General features: G+C 44.7%; 1 protein-coding gene across 4 annotated transcripts in view; it reads right to left on the bottom strand.

Moving 5' to 3' along the window:
- CDC42BPA (CDC42 binding protein kinase alpha) overlaps nt 1-22,832 on the bottom strand; it is a 159,370-nt gene that overhangs the window by 76,303 nt on the left and 60,235 nt on the right. The gene's annotated exons all lie outside the window — the stretch shown is intronic.

Raw genomic sequence — 22,832 nt, 5'->3', positions numbered from 1 at the left:
TGCGCGAGGCTTGGGGCGGCAGCCTGTCACCCGAAGCACGGGGAGCCCTCCGGAGGGCTCCCCCTGCTTCGGGCGAGAGTCTGCAAGCCTCGCGCACCCGGCAGGAGGTCCCACCGGGTGCGCGAGGCTTGGGGCGGCAGCCTGTGCTTCGGGCTCCCCGTGCTTCGGGCTCCCCGTGCTTCGGACTGCTTGCGCGCACGCAGAAGCTTGGGGCGCGCTGAGCTCGGCACGCCCCAAGCTTCTGGTGTAGCGCAGCGATCCGCTAGCCCTGGGAGAGCCCTGCGGCTCTCCCAAGGCTAGCGGACTGCTTGCGCGCACCTAGAAGCTTGGGGCGCGCTGAGCTCAGCACGCCCCAAGCTCCTGGTGTAGCGCAGCGATCCGCTAGCCCTGGGAGAGCCCCGCGGCTCTCCCAAGGCTAGCGGACTGCTTGCGCGCACCTAGAAGCTTGGGGCGCGCTGAGCTCAGCACGCCCCAAGCTCCTGGTGTAGCGCAGCGATCCGCTAGCCCTGGGAGAGCCCCGCGGCTCTCCCAAGGCTAGCGGACTGCTTGCGCGCACCTAGAAGCTTGGGGCGCGCTGAGCTCAGCACGCCCCAAGCTCCTGGTGTAGCGCAGCGATCCGCTAGCCCTGGGAGAGCCCCGCGGCTCTCCCAAGGCTAGCGGACTGCTTGCGCGCACGCAGAAGCTTGGGGCGCGCTGAGCTCGGCACGCCCCAAGCTTCTGGTGTAGCGCAGGGGTCCGCTAGCCCTGGGAGAGCCCTGCGGCTCTCCCAAGGCTAGCGGACTGCTTGCGCGCACACAGAAGCTTGGGGCGCGCTGAGCTCAGCACGCCCCAAGCTTCTGGTGTAGCGCAGGGGTCCGCTAGCCCTGGGAGAGCCCCGCGGCTCTCCCAGGGCTAGCGGACTGCTTGCGCGCACGCAGAAGCTTGGGGCGCGCTGAGCTCGGCACGCCCCAAGCTTCTGGTGTAGCGCAGGGGTCCGCTAGCCCTGGGAGAGCCCCGCGGCTCTCCTAAGGCTAGCGGACTGCTTGCGCGCACGCAGAAGCTTGGGGCGCGCTGACCTCAGCTCGCCCCAAGCTTCTGGTTTAGTGCAGGGGTCCGCTAGCCCTGGGAGAGGCGCCCGGCTCTCCCACGCTAGCGGAGACCTTGCCGGCACGCAGAAGCTTGGGGCGCGCTGAGCTCCGCACGCCCCAAGCTCCTGGTCTAGCGCAGCGCACCTGGGGGGGAAATAAATTTTTCCCCTTTATTTCCCCCCCAAAAAACTAGGTGCGTCTTATGGGCCGGTGCGTCTTATGGGGCGAAAAATACGGTACATGTATCTTGAGTTAAAGAAACATACACAAACCACTTCCTAATAATTTGTCGTATTTGTCCTGTACCTTTACACATTTCTAGATGTCATCACATACCATGAAATGCAAAGTCTTCCCAACAGTTAGCATCCCTTGCTCCATTCTGCTACCTTTCCATAGTTTCAGAATCGAGATCTCTCCTCTGAACGCCCAGAAAAAAATGTTCAGCCTACTTCCCCTACTGCCCCCTGTTGCCATCGCACTGGTTTTACACTATGGTTGTTGTTTTTTTAATGCCTCCTCACACTGCCCCACAGGGGCCTGGGACTTGTCTACACTGGCGGAGGAAGAGGCGGGCAGGGGGAGCGCACCGCCCCCAGCAGCACGATCCCAGTGGGGTTCCATTGTGTCTGCCCCCCGCCCGCGCTGGGCGCCGTGCCGGCGGCGCACCCCGCCCTGGGACGTGTGCCAGCCCCGCCCCTGCCTGCTCTCTGCCCCCGGTGCCGGAGCATGAAGCCCCGCCACTGCTTGTCTATCCATTCCCAACAGCAAGGGCAGGCGGACTGGCTGGCTGGGTTCCCTCGCCCACTTGCTTGCTTACTCTGAGGCTGCCTCAGCTCCTGGCAACCACCACAGCCTGGTCAGCCCCAGAGGACCATTTGCCTGTGGAGCTTATAACCTTTGGGAAGCAGAGGTGTGAGAGGGCATCAGAGGAGGGAGGGAAGTAAAGAAAGAAAGAGGGACAGAGGTCAGTGTTGCCCGTGGCATCCTTGACTGTTTTCTAATTCTCATTTAGATTTTATCATCAGGTAGGGCAATGCACTGCAAAATTCAACCACCACGTCAACTCAATGAATACTGATTAGGCCATGTGAAAACCATACTGTTTGATAAAAGAGGGATGGTGATATTGTAACCAAAATTCATTCTGAGGAAACAGGTTGAATTTAAGAACTGCAGGAAGCACCAAGGGAAATTAGTAAACATGTTACCAGCTGATCCAATTTGTAAAGCTCAAGGAGTAGACAATTGTAAGGAAATGAGATAAATAATCTTCAGCTGAAACATGACAAATTGCAACAATTATGGAATACTATTCCAAGGCTCTGGAGGTTAGCACGCTATTCGTTAATCAAAGCTAATCCTGAATTACAATGTTTAATTATTTGCAGGGCTTCCGTTTCCATTCTGTGTTTCCACAAGATGGTGATTGCATTTTTTCAGAAGTCTCCCAATCTAATTTAAAGTACAGTAAATAACAAACTTATTTTGCAAACCTTAAGTTTCATTAGTCAAACACAGTTTCCATTTCCTTTAGTTTGTTAGAAAACATGTGCTCCATACAATCACCATAAACAAGATCATATTATTGCTCTTACGAAAATTTTGTTATGATGTGTAAAAAAGAAAGAAAATGTGGTTTGTCATTTTCACAAAAGCTGTTTATCAAACTGAAACCACACAAACCCCACCCTAAAGTCCTAAAATAATTCCATTACTCTTGCCAAGAGCTTCACATTAGCAATGTGGGCATAGGCAGTACTCTACAAATTCCTGCTATAACCTTTCTCCTGTTAAATGAAATGAGGTCTCACAAAACTTATGAATATTATATTTAAAATATGCATATCATGCCTCTCTACTAACAAACTTCCAAAGGTGGCTTACAAAATCAACGTAACACCATTAACAATAAAATCCAATTAAGACAATTGAAAAAAAATCAATCAAACCGTAAAATCCAATTTAAGGAAACAGCAGCAATATATGGCAGCAATAGGGGGAAAACACTTTATGAACCCTTAACTTGCCCCTCAAGTCTCCTTTATGAAGGCAGGAGCTAGAAGGAAGTTTCCTTGAGGTATTTTTTTGCCTTGCTCTAAAAACTTCTCACATGCAAGTCAAGAAATAACCACACTATCTAAGCCTAAATTGACTCAAAGCATTACTGTATGTGATCATGTAAGATCACCATACAGTCGTACCTTGAATCCCAAATGCCTTGGTACTCAGACGTTTTGGCTCCTGAATGCCACAAACCCGGAAGTAAGTGTTCCAGTTTGCAAACGTTCTTTGGAACCCAGATGTCCAACGGGGCTTCTGATTGGCTGCAGGAGCTTTACAGGGACATGGGTGGTGCTGTGATCCAAACCAGTGAGCCTAGGGCTTGTTGATTGGAAGGTCGGCGGTTCAAAGCCCCGCGACGGGGTGAGCTCCCATTGCTCAGTCCCAGCTCCTGCCAACCTAGCAGTTCAAAAGCACGCCAAAGTGCAAGTAGATAAATAGGTACCGCTCCGGCGGGAAGGTAAATGGTGTTTTCATGAGCTGCTCTGGTTCACCAGAAGCGGCTTAGTTATGCTGGCCAGAAGCTGTCTGTGGACAAAACGCCGGCTCCAGTAAAGCGATATGAGCGCCGCAACCCCAGAGTCGTTCACGACTGGACTTAATTGTCCTTTACCTTACTTCTGTGATTTAACATTCTGCATGTCATATAACAGCCATCTATACAGCCTGGCTGCAAGGGTGGGAGTATTCTTGCTTTTCAAATGTGTACAGCTGCCCAATATTATTCTTGATTTAGCCACCCTGCTTGCTGTCTTTCAAGCTAGGCTCTGCATTCCTCAAAGGAAATTTTACACCAACAATATGCTCCAGAGGATTCACCCATTTGATTCAGCAATTTAAAGGATTATGGCTTTCAAGTTACAGTTTCCATACTGTGGTGCAGATTCTAAAATGCAATTTATAGGATGCCTGGCTTCTACAATCTTCCATATAAATAAATTGATACGTATTTTTAAACATGCAGACTATAGCATGATGTGTTGCTATAACATCATAAAAGGGGAAACAGGCAACACAAAGTCTATACTGCCTTCTCCAAACTGCTGTTCTTTGGATGTTTTGGGCTACAACTTCCATAACCCCTAATCAGAATTGATAATGGTCAGGGGTGGGAGTGGAACACATAATGTAAACTAGAGGTCCTACACTGCCTACCTCTGAATTACGAATTGATAAAGGTAGGCAAATGAATTAAGGTAATTGAATTACCCGTGTAAATATTTATTTCCAGACTGTACAGAGTTCCAAGAGAAAACCTGGTAGTAGCAAGGAAAAGAAAAGGAAGACAGAAAAACAATCAGAAAAACTGTAGCATGAAGTATACTATGAAGCTGGGTTGGTAAGTCAACCATGGTTAGGATACAAACCTTGTTATTGAAAATATAAGTATTGTAGACAACTTGTTAATACCACTAACACAAGTCTGTAGCATGGTTTAAAGATTAAATAATTAAAGTCTGCTAAGTATAAGGCTAATTCATGTGAGAGCTTTTAGACCCGTGTGGTAGTAGGAGTTGCTAGCTGATAAAGGAGTAAAAAGAATAATCTCCTTAAGAATGTTACATCCATCTGTGGATACCATCTGTCAAAGGAATCCTGAAAAGGAGAAGCTAGAGAGGAATCCAAAATACATTCAGCTGTTATAATATAAATTGCTACCTGATACTGTAACCCCAGTCTTTAGAAATACTTTCACCTCTTTTACTTCTAACTAAATATAGGCCAGATACCTTTTATACTGTTCTATTTTGACACAACTAGCAAAGCCACTCCCTTTCTCCATGAAGAATGGACAAACACTGGCACTGACTGAGACTAGACTACCGAAGAACCGATTCCTACCATTTTACTTGTGGGGGTGCAAGGTAGTACAGCCACATCAAAACATCTCTGGATTAAAAAATATATTACTATACTATACATTGTTCCGTGTGAGTAAATCCAACTGAAGACAAAAGGACTAAGTAAACATGTATAGGATAAGGCTTCAAATTCCACTGAACAGAAAGAAAATGGAAATAAACACCACCATATCAACATACAGCAATATATGTCTGTTGTCATATACTACCATTTTTAAACAAACAAACAAACAAAAAAATAAATACTATTTACTTTACTATGGACTGCAATTTAGAGCAATTTCACATTTTAAGTAAATAAAGAAATTATTTGTTTATGCTTGTCAGATGGAAACTGCTCTGATTTTGGATTAGTGGAGCAGACGCGGGTGGCGCTGTGGGCTAAAGCCTCAGCGCCTAGGGCTTGCCGATCGAAAGGTCGGCGGTTCGAATCCCCGCGGCGGGGTGCGCTCCCGCTGCTCGGTCCCAGCGCCTGCCAACCTAGCAGTTCGAAAGCACCCCCGGGTGCAAGTAGATAAATAGGTACCGCTTACCAGCGGGAAGGTAAACGGCGTTCCGTGTGCTGCGCTGGCTCGCCAGTTGCAGCTTTGTCACGCTGGCCACGTGACCCGGAAGTGTCTTCGGACAGCGCTGGCCCCCGGCCAATAGATGTGAGATGGGCGCACAAACCCCAGAGTCTGTCAAGACTGGCCCGTTCGGGCAGGGGTACCTTTACCTTTACCTTTATGCTCAAAGTAAAAATTATTGCGCAAAATCAACGAAATGGGAGATCTAATGTGCTTTGAATGGAAAAGTCCATTATATACAGAAGCAAAGTTGCATTTACTTACTTACATTTATTACCCTTTCTTCAAAGAAATAAATTGCTACCTAGGTTACTGTCAGGGAACTGCCATCGGAAGGAAGGGAGGTGGAAGGGCTCACACAGGTTGGGAGAGACTCAGCAGCTGAAGAGGGAACCAGTAGGGGGAGAGGAGCTGAGCTGAGGGAAAGTGAGCAGGAGGGATGGCTCCGAGACACTTCCAGCGAGGGCAGTGGGGAGGTTTCAGGACCTCCTGTAGGGACACCCACTCCTCGCCGGAAACTGTCACGCAGAGAGTCCAGAAGACGTGTTTCCGTTAAGGAGCTTTTATGTTGGAAGCGATTCCGAAAGCAACCACTGTCGGAATCTGCCAGCGACTGAGGGAGCCATGTTTAAGGGGCTCCGTTACAGACAGAGGTTTGCAAACTTGATCAAACTCTGAGGGACTTGGATTTTACGCACAAGCAGCTCATCGTCCCATCACAGCATTCCGACAGTCTCTGTGAGCAGTTTGTGCAGGAGAAGGCATCATGAGCAACCCAGCCGGAACCGGAGAAGCAGGAGCTGGAGCGGGTCCAAGCCTGGAAGAAAGGTACCGGGCGTTGGAGATCCAGCTAGCGCTGCAGACGGCGAGGCTCGAGGAGAGGAGGGCTCAAGATGCAGAGAAGGGGAAAACCGTCCCGCTCGCCAGAAAGTTGCCAGGATTGGTGCAGAAGTTTGGGGGGGAGCCCAAGGACTATCATGCCTCTAGGACAGAGATGCAATATGCCCTTAACCTGCAGTTTGATGACTTTCCCGACGAGGAATTGCGGGTGGCTTTTGTGATTGGGCATCTCGAAAAGGGGGCGAAAGACTGGGTGAGGCCCCTGATGGCAACAAACAATGACATCCTGAAGGACACGAGGAAGTTTTTTCGTGCCATGGATTTGATGTATTCCAGCGATATTGAGCAGGGGGTGGTACGCAGACAGTTAATGGCGTGCAAACAGGGGAGCCGATCTGTTCGTGAGTACTGGACTGAGTTTACCATGTTGATCCATAAATTGGGGTGGGATCTATCGGCGGAACCCATTCAAATGCTCTTTGAAGAAGGGCTTGCTTCGGCGGTAAAGGATGAACTTTCCCGGGCGCCCAGGGCGGAGTCTATGGACCAGCTGACCAAATCAGCGCTGACCATAGGAGCAAGCCAAGAGGCGAGAGCCTTGGAGAGGCGGGAAGGGAAGGGGGAACGTTGGAGGGAGCTTCACATTCCAGAGATTCCAGAGCCACCGTTCCCGCCGGGAGAGCCGATGGAAATTGGAACAGCGCGCGCGCGCGCAATTTCAAAGCCCAGTGAAGAGCGGAAGGAGGAGGGGAAGGGCGCCAAGAAATGTTATCTCTGCCAACAGCCAGGTCATTTTGCCAGAGTCTGCCCCCAAAGAAAGGAATGGCAAGGAATGGCGGGAGCTGTTGAGGAGAGGGAGGAAAAGGTACCGGAGCAAGTAAAAGCCAACGCCTGGCTGCCACCGTCGGGGCACAGCAGCCAGGCCAAAGAGCAGTGAAAGTGCCCACGCCGGAACCTCCTAAACCCGCCCTAGTGATAGAGGTGTTCCTAGAGCTGCCTAACGGACACCCACTAAAGATAAAGGCGCTATTGGACTCAGGCAGCTCCTGCAATTTCATGAGTAAGGAGTTTGCTGTTGAGCACCAGATACAGACTATCCCTTTAAGTAACCCTTTGCAGGTGACCACGATCGATGGAAGGGAGCTGCTGGGAGGAGAAGTCAGCCAGCAGACCGTCCCAATGATAATGAGGGTAGCAAGACACACTGAGCTAATAGCGTTTAATGTGGCTACCTTGGGAGGAGCTCCCATTATTTTGGGGATGAGCTGGCTAGCGTTACATGATCCGCTAGTGGGCTGGCATCAGAGAGTGGTCTCCTTTGGGTCAGCGCATTGTCTAGAACACTGCAAAGAGCGGGAGGCTCAAGGAGGGGCCAGAGCCACTCTAGCAGGGACAGAAGTAACGAAGAAGGGGAAGGTTCCCCAACAGTACGCCGACCTGAGCAACGTTTTCAGCGAGAGGGAGGCAGACAAACTACCCCCACACAGACCCTTTGACGGTCAAATCAATTTACTACCTGGGGCACAGCTCCCTGTAGGCAAGCTGTACGCCATGTCAGACAGAGAGATGCAGGAGCTAAGGGAGTTCATTGACAAGAACCTGAAGAGAGGGTTCATCAGAGAGTCCAGGGCGGTGGGGGGCAGCCCAGTGTTTTTTGTGGACAAAAAAAACACGGACAAACCCAGGCTTGTAGTGGACTTCAGGGCCTTGAATGCAGTGTCAGAACCAGTGACTTTCCCGATGCCCAGAATTGATGACATTTTGACAAGGGTCAGGCAGGGAAAGATTTTTACTAAACTGGACCTGAGGGGGGCATACAACCTGATACGAATAAGGAAGGGGGATGAATGGAAAACCACCATGTTCACCCCTTTGGGGGCATTTGAATATTTAGTTATGCCCTTCGGCCTACAAGCAGGCTCCGCGTGCTTTCAATCGTTTATGAACCACGTCCTGGGGCCTTTGCTTTACAAGAATTGTGTGGCCTTCTTAGATGACGTGTTAGTATATTCAGAGACTGAGGAGCAGCATGTAAAAGACGTCAGGGAAGTGTTGGGCAGACTGCAAGCCAATCAGCTGTGGGTGAAACTAGAGAAGTGTCAGTTTCATGCCAAGGAGGTGGAATTCCTGGGGTACCGCTTGTCGGACAAGGGATTGGCTATGGATCCTGGCAAGGTCCAAGCGGTACTGGAATGGAAAACACTGAAAACAAGGAAGGATGTGCAAAGATTCCTTGGATTTGGAAACTTCTATCGGAAGTTCATCAGAAATTTTGCCCACTTGACGGCTCCCATTACGGACTGTCTCAGCAGTAAGAGGAAATTCGTTTGGACGGCGGAGGCGGAGCGAGCTTTTGAGGAACTGAAAAAGGTGTTTGCTTCGGAAGAACAGCTCTTGCATGTGGATTTACAAAAACCGATGCGAGTGGAGACGGACGCATCAGACCGGGCTGTGGGGGCGGTGCTTCTGCAGCCTGGGGGGAAGGAGAAGTCGGAGTGGAGACCGTGTGCCTTTTTTTTGCGAAAGCTGAACAAATCTGAGAGGAACTACACGGTGTATGACCGAGAACTACTAGCTATTCATGAAGCGTTCAGGAGATGGAGGCATTTATTAATTGGGGCACAACATAAGGTGCAAGTGTGCATGGACCACAAGAACTTAGAGTATTGGAGAACGGCACGAGTGCTCAACCAACGGCAAGTGAGATGGGCCCAGGAGTTCTCCAAATTCCACTTTGAAATTTGTTATGTGCCAGGTCCAGAAAATGTTAGGGCGGACGCTCTCTCACGCAAACTTGAATATTTGGAAGGGGAGGGGGCACCAGAAGAGAGACATGTCATCCCAGAGAACCGCTGGGTGTGTGGGGCGGCATTGGTGGGGCAAAGAGAACTGGTAGAGGAAACAGAGAATGATGAATATGCCCAGAATAAGCTCAGAGGTCTTAGGGGTGAGGGAGAGGAACCAGGGGGTTTCGAGGAAAGAAATGGAGCGTTGTATTACAAAGGGGCACTGTATATCCCCGAAGGAGACTTAAGGGGGAGGGTACTCAAGCAGTTGCACGACAGCCCCACGGCGGGGCATTTTGGACAACACAAAACCATGTGGTTGGTCACCAGGGAATTTTGGTGGCCTAAGGTGAGGGAAGATGTACAGGAATATGTAAGAGGGTGTGAGCAATGCCAGCGAGCCAAAGGGGAGAGGCGGGCGCCGGCGGGGCTATTAGAACCCTTACCAACCCCAGAACGACCTTGGGAGGCAGTGTCGATAGATTTTATGACTGATCTACCAAAGTCCAAGGGGAAAACAGCCATCATGGTGGTGGTAGACCTAGAAACGTTCCATCAAAGGTTCCCAAGGAAACCTCAGCCTGTGGAGAGGTTCCGGAGGGAATACTTTGGCACCACCGATGAAGAGGAGGAGTTGGAAGGATTCACGGATTCGGAAGGGGAAGGGGAGATGGACTCTGAGGAGGAGGAGTACTTCGAGACCAGGAACCGCAACAGGTGGAGAGAAGTGTTCGAGACATCGGAAGATGAAGGAAGTTCCTTCCGGGGTTTTGCCTCCTCACCGCCCATAGAGGAGGGGGCGGGAGGGGGTGAAGGGGGCCCTGGAAGGGAGGTGGATGTTAGGGAACTGCCATCGGAAGGAAGGGAGGTGGAAGGGCTCACACAGGTTGGGAGAGACTCAGCAGCTGAAGAGGGAACCAGTAGGGGGAGAGGAGCTGAGCTGACGGAAAGTGAGCAGGAGGGATGGCTCCGAGACACTTCCAGTGAGGGCAGTGGGGATGTTTCAGGACCTCCCGTAGGGACACCCACTCCTCGCCGGAAACTGTCACGCAGAGAGTCCAGAAGACGTGTTAAGGAGCTATTATGTTGGAAGCGATTCCGAAAGCAACCACTGTCGGAATCTGCCAGCGACTGAGGGAGCCATGTTTAAGGGGCTCCGTTACAGACAGAGGTTTGCAAACTTGATCAAACTCTGAGGGACTTGGATTTTACGCACAAGCAGCTCATCGTCCCATCACAGTTACATAAAAATGCAGCCTATTATAAAAAAACAACAAATATCTTATATGCTTCTCAACAACCAGTAGAACAAAAATATAACAACAGACAGGCTTAGGCACAAATGTCCAAGCTAGAGCATTCCCAGAAGATGGCAGTCCAGCTTTGGCTTGAAGTGAGGGACAGCCTGGGTCAAGGATAGGGAACCTCAGGCCTGGGGGCCAAATGGAGTTCTCTGGTCCTCTCTACTTTACTCCATCTTCTATGTGACAGCCCTTCAAATGTCTAAAGGGCTGCCACATGGAAGATGGAGCAAGCTTGTTTTGTCCTTCTCTGGAGGGTAGGACCCAGTTTAGTGCCATATATGTATACATCTGTTACCATGACCTCAAAGAAGAGCTCATCACTGTCCACAGTGAGTTTATCCTAGTCTCTTAAGGGATATTTTCCCAGTAACTAATGTGCAAGCCTCTACCCCCACAAATTAACACAGAAAACATTTCCAAGGCCTTTCTTCTCAAGGCAAGCAAACCCTTCAGAATGCTCTACTAGCTGAACCACTCACTATGTAATAGTGACCCCTGCGGCCAAGACCTCTGCCAAAACCCTCTAGGGAACAGAAAATGCCCAGGCTATTTAAAGGTTGTTTAAAAAGGGAAATGAAATACAAACTACAGAGCAAAGTGGCTGTAAAATTTTGATATAACTTTTCCAAGTTTTAATTGCGGAACACTATTATTCTGCTATTGAATGTCCAAATAAAATGGCTAAGAGTGCCCTTAATAAACTCAGTATTATTTATCTAGGTTATTAGTTCTCAGGCTAAAAAATGCTGGAGCTAAAAGGGTATTCACAGCGACACTGTCTCTTTCCCATCCCTTTCCAAGCAAGTGGCACTAGCCACTCCAAGTGAAAGAATATCATACTGAATAGACCATTTCCCTACAGCTCTACAACAGTTCTTATATTTTCCACTTGGCTGGGCGGGGGGGTGGGGTGGGGTGGGCCCTGACTGACTCCATCTACAAAAGTTTAGGATGCTGAAGAGGCCAGATACCATCTTGGCAGGGAGACCTGCTCCTTGATTTGCAGACTTTTTTCCACCGGGTCTGGGAGGACTGACTCCAGCTACAAAATAAAAAAATTCCTTCTAGTAGCACCTTAAAGACCAACTAAGTTAGTTCTTGGTATGAGTTTTCGTGTGCATGCACACTTCTTCAGATACACTGAAACAGAAGTTGCCAGATCCTTCTATATAGTGAGAAGGTAGGGAGGGGTATTACTCAGAAGGGTGGTGGGAATGGGAGATTGGCAGATAGCTGAGATGAGCCTGTTGACGACTCTTAACGACTGCAATAGGTCTTACAGGAAAAGGCAAGGGGTGAGAAGGTGAAAAATGGCTTGTCATGTATAATGAGATAAGAATCCAATGTCTTTGTTCAGACCAGGTCTCTCCATGGTTTTAAGTTTGGTAATGAGTTGCAATTCAGCAGCTTCTCTTTCCAGTCTATTTCTGAAATTCCTTTGTAGTAAAACAGCTACTTTGAGATCTTGTATAGAATGTCCTGGGAGACTGAAGTGTTCTCCTACTGGTTTCTCTGTTTTGTGATTCTTGATGTCAGATTTATGTCCGTTTATTCTTTGGCGTAAGGTTTGGCCTGTTTGTCCAATATAGAGAGCTGAAGGACACTGTTGGCATTTGATGGCATACACAATGTTAGACGATGAGCAATTAAATAGTCCCGAGATGGTATGTGTGATGTTGTTGGGGCCAGTAATGGTGTTGTCCGGGTGTATGTGGCAGCTACAAAAGTTAAGGTTGCTGAACAAACTCTTGGGTTGGGGCATTGTAGGGGTTTTGCTGCTCTTACTGATATTATTTTTTTTGTATCTATTTTATATTTTATCATTTATATGGAAATTGTTCAATTTGGTTGTGTATTTTTTATGTTCTATTTATTCTTTATGACTACCTTTGGCTATGTTGTAATTATGCATTTTTTCATGTTGCAAGCCACCCTGAGTATGGTTTGAAGTATGGAGAGGTAGCATACAAATAAAATTATGTATGTATGTATGTATGTATGTATGTATGTATATTCTTATAAAATATTCTAAATTACATTCCTTTCTTATGCCTGAAAATGTCTCAAAATAAATCTACACATTCAATTATCTAATTACAGTCCCTGTTAAAATGAGCATAAGCTACTTAGAGACCATCATGTTAGTAAGGCTAGGCTAATAAGGTAACCTATATATGAAAGGGAGGGAGGGAGGGAGTGATGAAAATATCCCACTGCATAATGTCAGGTGGGGGTTGAAATTCAGGCCTGATTAAGTAGATCACAAATCCAAACTAGTAGGAACGTTAATACCTGTAATCTCTTGTGGGCTATACAGACTCTATTTTAAAATCTTCAGGAAAGATAGGGGGGGTGTCAGATAATTCAAGTATGTTTATCCCTCATGTATTTTCCAAAACATTATCTTTCAAATTACTTTGTCCAGAAATAAGCAGTTTGTGAGCAATTTTAAGGGAAACCCATACAGATATTCATGGAAAAGTGAAAACCCAGAAACAGAGAGAGAATTTTCTACAGCAGGGGTAGACAAATAGTAGATCTGGATCTACTGTTAGATCTCTGGGTAATTTGAAGCAGATTGGCAACCATTTTTGACTCCTAGTTGTTTAAACAATAGCAGTAATAGCACGCCACCTTTCTTAATCATACTGCTGAAATGAAGAAAATTAGGGGTCAACAAAAGTGAAGATGGTTCCGTTATGGGACTCATAACTCTTTAATTCCAGGTGTCTATCGTTTGCGCCAGGTTAGTAAGCCCCTTACAAGGAGATATTGATTATCCAGCTGGTCACGCCATTTCTGCATATTTTTCTGCAAGGAAACCAATCAAATTCACCCTCTGAAGCAGGTTTGCAACACTAAGAAGCCAAGAAAAACCGAGCATTAAGAATAGATCATATTTTCCATTCAGTGAACTAATAATTAAAAATCAAATCCAAGGAATGCAAATCAAGGATTAAAAAATATTGCCTTCCCTCCATTTATTTATTTTCTTATGCCAAGTTTTAAGAATTACAGCATTAAAGCAAATTTTATCATTATTATTTTGCTGGTGAGCATTAAATACTATATAAGGAGCATATCAGCTACTTATAAAATTAGAATCACTTGCCAGTTAACCCCATTGCCACTCTTTAAGCAATGTTATTTATTATCTAGCTGCCTCTTTGTTTTCCAACTAGCTAACAAACCTCTTGTAAGTGACTGCTTGTGACCTTTTCTGAGGTGGAAATAATTCAAAAGTAAGAGCCCTTGCCATTATGCAAATGTAATTATAAATCTCTATTGCTGATTAAATTTCAGCATTGCATGCAACAGAAGTAATACATGTAAAACACGTGCACGCTAGGAATTTTAAATATTATAAAGGGCTAGTAGTAGGCACACTTCCGAAACATGTGTGTTTACATACACTGTGTGAACAAACATTCATAGCAGCTGGTGAGCAAAGAATGAGGTGTTCTTAATTTACTTTATGGACTGATGTTTCTTTTTCCTCTGTATCTCTCTCTTACACACACACACACACACACACACACACCCCTCCATTGAGGAGATGTGGGCCGGGGTGGTGGGATGTGTGCCAAATGGTTACAGATAATCTCTTCCCATGCTTCAGAGGAGGTCTCAGAAGGGGATTGTTTAAAAGTTTATTTCCTCCTTTTCACTGTCCAGATTTCTCTCCCCATGCACACGCACACACACACATATACACACACTAAAGTACTGAGGTTCAAGGCGAGCAGCCAGTCTTTAGCACTTTGTAACACAATGGAGGAAGGATATGGAGGGAAAAAATGGTTCCTTCCCCACTTCCTCCAGATTCCATTCGGTAAGCCCTGTACAAGATTCCCATCCCATGTTGGCTGGAGCCTAAACAGGAGCAAACCTGTTAAGGCCTGGGGATACACAGCAACCTTGGGTGGTGGTGGGGAACAGCCTCACTTGCTCTCAGCTTTATACCATCTTTAGGCTCTTTCAAGTTGCTCTCTGGTACTCATGACCTTGCCCTATGTTATGAATTTTCTAAAAACCTGAATGTCAGAATCCAAGCAATACAAGGAGATATTTAGATGACTGGTTCTGAGCAAAGCTTTTTGGTTGATCAATTTATATGGGGTCCATAAAAATCCTGTTACCGATGCAGATAGGGTAATACTGGTCTCAGTAAAGCCAAATACTTCTTAACTTCTATATATCAGGTTTGCATCGAGTTCAATTTGCCCTTTCAAAATTGATTTTTTAAAAACCAGCTGTCCAGACAGGTGGGTCAGGACCATGATGCAAGGAGGGGAATATAACCCTTTGCCCTCACTGTAGTCCCAATCAGAATCACTCCTCCACCCCTGGCAATACTGTATCTCATCTCACTGTGTCATGGTCCCAATCTCAGGCCTTCTTTTAAACTGTCTTTTAGGTTTGCTTGGTTTTTAAATCAGTGACACAAGACATAAAAGATGTCATGTCTGCTTTGTACCTCTTCTGAGGTATATTTCCACCACAATGTACTCTGCTTCCTTAAAATTTTGCAGCTTGGATTTTAGCCAGTTTTGCTATTTGAAAGCAGCTGAACTATAGGGGCGATAATATCACTACTTCCTGCTGCTCAAGAAACTGTTAAGATTTCTGAAATGTTTTTATTAGCTTTTAAACTATATAAACACAACTGCACCTGAATCAATAGCAGCTCTCGACAAACCCTTTTGAAAGACATCAGGAAAAGCCTAGCATTAATTAGCCCAGCTATGTGTTGCTCAACTAGGCATATACCTCATAAAAATGCGACTCCTGATGAGCAAATCATAATTTACATGATTAGGAAAGGTCCAATTTTCTTTTAAAAGTGACAAGGTATCAACATTTAGGTTTGGCATCACTGGTAATTTAGCTGTAATCCCAGGAAGTACGACAGACGTTTTTGATCTGTCTGCTCAAACAGATAATTTTCCACCTGCTGTTTCACAGTCTCTTTGTGCAAATGCACTAAATGGTAATAAACTATTCCTGATGTCACCTGAAGTACTGAAAAAAGGAAAGAATCAGAACACCCACTACACATGTTCCTCCCTCTTAGGTAAAGGAAAAAGCGTAATCTTTGAAAAATCACTGACGGAGAAGCAGCAAACTGTACTGGACTATATGTTGAAGCAGATACCCAAAAATTGAGGAATATCAACAGTCAACATGCATAGCTTGAAAAGTATGCATCTTGTTATCCTCCTCCCTTTTCTTGAAAAGAAGGCATATATGTAGTTGAACACATAGGTCTAAATTGTTCATAGTGTTCTCAGGATTACAACTAAACAAACTGAGGGCCTATGAGGAATTGCAGGGTGGGAAAATAATTAACTGGGAAATTACACCCCCCACACACTTTCATATAGTATATGCCCCTTCTGAGCTTAGTCTGCTTACCTAGTCTAAACCTCCATAACAAAGTACTATAGTTCTGTTCACAGTTTAGGCAAGTAGGAAATTGCTGATGTTATAACTCTAGGAGAAAGCAAGCTTTGAGATCATACAACTCAGCCTCTATGCATCCATATTATCTCTTGCTATTTCAGCCCAATTTCTTCCTCTGAAGTCACTGAAGCTCAGGACGTTATGGGGCAGTGACATGCTGACCCTCTGCTTTCATTCTGTTTGGAATGGACTATGTAAGTAGTGGCCAGCTGCATATTCTTGTTTTCTATTAGTATTCACAAAATGGGAACCCAAAGGACTTGGGAAAGCCCTCAGTATCAAAATGGGTTGCTGAGTTCTGGAGCTAAACGATCAGCTTCCTGCTCACACAAGCTCTGAACTCTAACAGTACAGTGGTGCCCCGCAAGACAGAAAACCCGCTAGACGAAAGGGTTTTCCGTTTTTGAGCTGCTTCGCAAGACGATTTTCCCTATGGGCTTGCTTTGCAAGACGAAAACGTCTTGCAAGTGTTCCGATTTTTTTTCGCTTCTCCCCCTTTTTCTAAGCCGCTAAGCCGCTAATAGCCTTTTAGCCGCTAATCCACTAAGCCTTTAATAGCCGCTAAACTGCTAATAGCGCTAATCCGCTAAACCGCTAATAGGGTTGCTTCGCAAGACGAAAAAACCGCTAGACGAAGAGACTCGCGGAACGGATTAATTTCGTCTTGCGAGGCACCACTGTATTGTACATTTTTATTATTATTATTGTATTATTATACAAATAGGGTTTTATTATCATAGAAAACCACAAAGATAAATAAACTGGAAATTTGCTTTTAACATATGTCAGATGCAGCAGATGTAATATTCCAAATGAATACCATTTATTAAGAACACAAACAAAAATCATTCTTAGGTTAAAAGCAGCTGTACTATTCTGCTTTAGACTAATTCTGTCTTTGCTCTTTAGGTTTCCTTTGGCCTCAACATAATCACATTTCATCAGAAATTCCAAGCTTAATTTCCTTACATTGCCTTGGGAAATTTCTGAAGATGACTAATAAATGCTAAAAATAAATCACTGGATTTATTTATGATGTAGGGGTATGGAAAAGAGCCCCAGTTCTGTCACTTGGCCATCTTTAACAGGCACAGGCTTGCCCAATAATAGATGGAAAGTATTTCTGGGGAGTTTTTAATCTTTGACCAATGAAGAGTACTTTGTGCTTTTGTCATAAGCAACTGATGCCTAGCATAATGGACTTGTGGCTCTCACAGATTAGCAAACAGTCCTTAGCAATCTACTGTGGACAACTATTAGATAAATGTAGCAAAGTACTGAAATGATGAAACGGGGGCTCTGAGGCAGAGTTAACTATTTGCAATTTTACAGTAAGAAAACCCTGCTATTTCCCAGTAACAGCTATAGCTGGAATTCAACTGCTGCTTCACTGCCATGCCATCTGCTTTATTGCTCTACTGATCTAGGGTTTTCTATGGCTCTACTGTGGCCAACTTGTATAAAAGAAATAATACTGTTCAAGTGGCATTCCATAAAATACTGTTGATTGTCCATCAGTTTCATTTTTATTACATTTATATCCAATCTTTCTTCTGTCATGGAACCCAAGGTAGCACAAATGTGCCACCCAGGCGCTGTTTTGCCCATGGGTATTAAACTGCAAGTGGAATAAAATTTTGATGGGTGCATGGTAGAAAGAGAAAAGGTAAGGGAGGCCCTCCCAAATATGTGCTTCTTTTGTGTGACTGAAGCTATTATCTGGCATGTTTATTTTTATCATATAACAATGTTACTATATAGGAAACAATAATCAAATGAATCAGAAAAAAGGGTCAATCAAGGTTAACTGAAAACTAATCAAGGTTAATTGAAATAAAAAATAAGAACATCAAATGTTTGACTGTTTTATATTTTCATTCAAAGTGCACAGCGGTAGCTCTATTGAACTATGTTCTCCAGCCTCTGGCTCTCTTAATTTTTTATGAGATGTTTTGGGTGAGTCATTTGTTTTAAGTATTGTGCATTATTCTTTTCTTTTCTTTTCCTATTGTTTCATTTCTGTGAACCATTACTTCCCAAGAAGTATTTAAAAAGTCACTCTCTTATGCTGGGATAACAACTTAATTAATTTCAATTAATCCAGGAATTACAGAAGGCATGTTGAGCCTATTCACACACTTTTAAAAACAAGAGCTGAGTGATCCATCCCCCTTTAAAATAGAATTAGCTAAGGCAGAGTGGAAACAAAGAATAAGACCCCCTGATAACAGAAAGGACTGGCGTCCACAATCAGCCCCCAGGCCTGAGGTTCCCTGCCCCTACCTGAAGTTCCTGAAACACATGCTTAGGTTTTTGTCACCTCTATTAAGTACTGGAAAATAGTCATCTTGTCAAATGCTTCCTCTAGACAGGGAAAGTTCCCAGGCTTTCCTCTAGAACAGAGCACTGGCACATACAATCTTTTCCCTTTTCTTTCTACTGTTACAGCTGCAAGTAGAATAAAAGGGAAATGGGTCACATTTCAATGACTGGTCAAGTTAACGACTTTTGCAGTTTTTAATTTTTGAAAGAAAACTATGCCTTACAAGCATGGTTTGTGTAAACTGCAATCCAAGTGATAAAATATGTCATTTCGGATATAACGAGGAGATTTATGAAACAGGCAAGCCAGTCTCGTTGGCAAAAGCTGCAAGCAATACTAGGAAAGACATGGGAATCTGTTATGAAAGGAGTATGAGCAAGACAAGAAGCATGCCTGCAAACATCTAATTTAACTAACAGCTAATCTAACTCTGGTGTGCTTAACCATTTGAAGATGGAAAATATTACAGAATGTTATGTACTGCAGTCAAACGATGGCTCAAGATGGAAAGGCCCAAATAATTTAGTCATAGCTACTGCAGTAACGCTGACACACTGAAGGGCAGTCCTTTCTACTCTGCATCCACTCTTTTCAGTTCCACTCCTTTCCATGTCAAGCCACTGCCCATTTCTCAGAGACTTCATTGCTCATAACGCTTGCCATTTCTTGCTATGTTTAATTTCCTTGCCACGTTCCTAAAGTCCTTCACCACCTCATCCATGCAATCACACCATTGACACATATCACACCAGTAATGTCCACCAGCTTTCACTTGCCCTGTTATTCTCTTCAGTCTTTCTCACACGTGTCTCTAACTGCACATTCTGCTCCTTAGGAACATCCTCCTCCTTTTCCTGAAAGTTCTAGAATCACAGAACTGCAGAGTTGGAAGGGACCACATGAGTCATCTAGTCCAACCCCTGCAATGTAGGAATCTTTTTGTCCAATGTGGGGCTCAAACCCATGACCCTGAGATTAAGAGTCCCATGCTCTACCAACAGAGCTATTCAGAGTCCCATGTGCTACCTCCCTTTTTTCATTCTTAATCTTACTGCCCTGGAAGCTTTTGACTTTTCCTCCTGCCATCTTATGTATTTCTATTAAGTCTCAGGATCACTAGAGTTTCATCTGCTCTGAAATATCTGCTGTTGCTCTTCCCATATAACCAACTTTGATTTCAATGCTCCTTCAGCCTAACCTATCTCTACTATTCTCCCAAGTTATTTAGGTTGTAAACCTACCTTGAATTGAACCACACAACCAACCACTAATGGTTAGTATTGCCCCTCCAAACAAAAACAAAAACAAAATAACTTTGGTTCACACCATGAATCAAAATATAGTTTCTCAAATAATAACATAATATGCAATATAATAAATATGGCAATCTTCAATAAACATTCAAGGAAATTTCACAGTTAAGTAATCATCCAGCTTCCTTAGGCAACCAATCTACTACTATAGTTCCTGTTGAAGTGTTGGGTCTCAAGAAATCAATATTCCATTACAGTACTTTTCTTTTTGAGACAGTTTTGTAAGAAAATATATGAACACACATAGATAATATAACTGACGTATCATAGGAAAGAAACAGAGTCAGTTTGCCAACTAGAAATATGTTTGGAATTCACACAACATTGAGGATGCTACAATGTCCCGTGTATGTAACCTGAATGACATAAGGAAGGCACAGAACATGAAGGCCTTTAATTGCAGTTAACTCAAGCTATGTTTGGAAGGTATGCAGAACACAACTCTCTATTTAGCAGGAAAACCCTCAACGAAATGGGATAGCAAGATGGAAGTTACAGGCAAGAAAGCAATGATGCAATTTTAGGACAACACAGTCTAGGAGAGTCTCAATAAAAGTCATAAAGCAAGCATAAAATAGGTGAGAAGCACATACCACTACAGTCATAAAGTCACTGTTTATTATATTCAGACAGTGACATTCAGTAGCAATGAAGTACGGAGTAGAACAAGATAACAGCCTCAAAATTGTGCACGCTTAGCTTTTCAATCCTCTAACTGTTCTAACGCAAATATTTTCCTTGCAGACTACAAGCAACATAGTAAATCTAGTAACCACAACCACCTTCTTCAAAAATAAAAAGGTAAAGGTACCCCTGCCCGTACGGGCCAGTCTTGCCAGACTCTAGGGTTGCGTGCTCATCTCACTTAAGAGGCCAGGAGCCAGCGCTGTCCACAGACACTTCCGGGTCACGTGGCCAGCGTGACAAGCTGCATCTGGCGAGCCAGCGCAGCACACGGAATGCCGTTTACCTTCCTGCTGGTAAGCGGTCCCTATTTATCTACTTGCACCCGAAGGTGCTTTCGAACTGCTAGGTTGGCAGGCGCTGGGACCAAACGACGGGAGCACACCCCACTGCGGGGATTCGAACTGCCGACCATGCGATCGGCAAGTCCTAGGCACTGAGGTTTTACCCACAGCGCCACCCGAGTCCCACTTCTTCAAAAATACTTCATTATAATTTCAACAAATTTAGTTTCAGCAGTATGTCAAGTCAAATCTTAGTTCTTTCTGTGCTGGTTTTAATCTTCTATTTCAGTAGTTATATAAGCAAGAATTGAAAATTATTTACAAGTTACACAGCAGCACAGTCAACACATGGTGAATAGGCCCAAACTAAGATCATAAATACACTAGAATATTATTGGAACACTGAAACCTCAAAACCGGAATGTTCAGAACTTCATAGCCAAGTCACAAATAGAATCCATTTGTTAAAAGCACACCCACAATCTAATTCAGTGACACCCACAAGCTCGCTATCTTCTATGACTCTATCAGCTGCATATTGTTCTGTGAACCACCCAGAGACCTCTGGGTATAGGGCGATAAGTAAGCAAGCAAGCAAGCAAGCAAGCAAGCAAGCAAGCAAGCAAGCAAGCAAACAAACAAACAAACAAACAAATAATATACAGCACAAAACTATGCTGTCTACTCAAAATTAAGTCCAGCTAAATTCAGAGGGACTTACTCCCTGGAAAGTATTGTAATAATAATAATAATAATAATAAATTTTATTTGTATCCCGCCCTCCCCAGCTAAGCCGGGCTCAGGGCGGCTAACAACAATCAAATAAACAATCAAATAATAACACATTCTAAAAATATTTCATTATAAAAATTAGTTAAAATCAAGTTGATGGCAACCGATTAAACAAAATTCTGTGCAGGTTGCCAGAGGAGGGGGTCAGGCTGCGCCCTGACCAAAGGCCTGGCGGAACAACTCTGTCTTGCAGGCCCTGCGGAAAGATGTCAGGTCCCGCAGGGCCCTAGTCTCTTGTGACAGAGCATTCCACCAGGTTGGAGCTGCAGCCGAGAAGGCCCTGGCTCTAGTTGAGGCCAGCCTAACCTCTCTGAGGCCTGGGACCTTGAGGGTGTTCTTATTTGCAGACCGTAGGTTTCTCTGTGGGGCATACCAGGAGAGGCGGTCCCGTAGGTACGAGGGTCCTAGGCCGTATAGGGCTTTAAAGGTTAAAACCAGCACCTTAAACCTGATCCTGTACTCCACCGGGAGCCAGTGCAGCTGGTATAGTACTGGATGAATGTGATCTCGCAGCGAAGACCCCGTAAGGAGTCTCGCCGCGGCATTCTGCACCCGCTGGAGTTTCTGGGTCAGTCTCAAGGGCAGCCCCACGTAGAGCGAGTTACAATAATCCAGTCTGGAGGTGACCGTCGCATGGATCACAGTGGCTAGGTCAGGGCGAGAGAGATAGAATTTATATCTTTATATCTTAGACCTGGGATGCTAGATGCCCTGCCAAAGCAGCAGTTTGTGCAAAGTTCACATGGAAGAGACAAAGTATGGTACACATAACTTATCTGGTGTGAATGAGTTCAAACAGAGATTTCACACTGCTATCTGCATGGATCTTGTGGAGGAATTGATCGTGTCCTTATTCTTTTATAGAAATTGGTTTCAAAGATATCAGACCTAAGCAAATACTGATAAATTATGGAAATATATCTGCCTGCCTGTAGCATTACAACCCTTATATGGATAATCTCTGCATTAAAAGAGAGAAAACCAGCTTCTAAATTATCTGCACAAATAAGTTTATCCATTAATTTTCTGGACACAAACCAACCAGTATTTGATCTCTTTGATGATGTATACAAGAATCAAACTTCCAAGTCTCATTCCAAATGCAAGTCCTGATTCTGCAAACCATCTATCCTAAAAACAAACCATACTTTTCATAGCAAATTTTATACAGCACACAAATTATATGCAAGTATTGTTATTCCATATATTACTGGATAATATTAAATGCTGTTTCAGCCAAGCCTCCAAAGGACTGATTTAGTGAAACTCATACAGATGAAAAAAGTTTGAATACCACCAAAGCGTTTCCTCCAGTTTTATCAAAAAGTCAACTAAATAACAAAAAGCAACAAAATCATCTGGCTAATTTTCAGTGCTGTAATTCTTTAAAGAACAACTAAGTATTTCCCTCATTTTCTTCTGGAGCTGAAAAGTGAGCATTGCTTTAGATCAAATAGTGAAGATTCATATATTCCATTGATTAT

This window comes from Podarcis bocagei, assembly GCF_964188305.1.
Source record: "Podarcis bocagei genome assembly, chromosome: 3".
NCBI classification, from domain to species: Eukaryota; Metazoa; Chordata; class Lepidosauria; order Squamata; family Lacertidae; genus Podarcis; species Podarcis bocagei.
The sequence above is the reverse complement of the archived record's forward strand: the minus strand, read 5'-3'. Positions and strand labels throughout refer to the sequence as shown.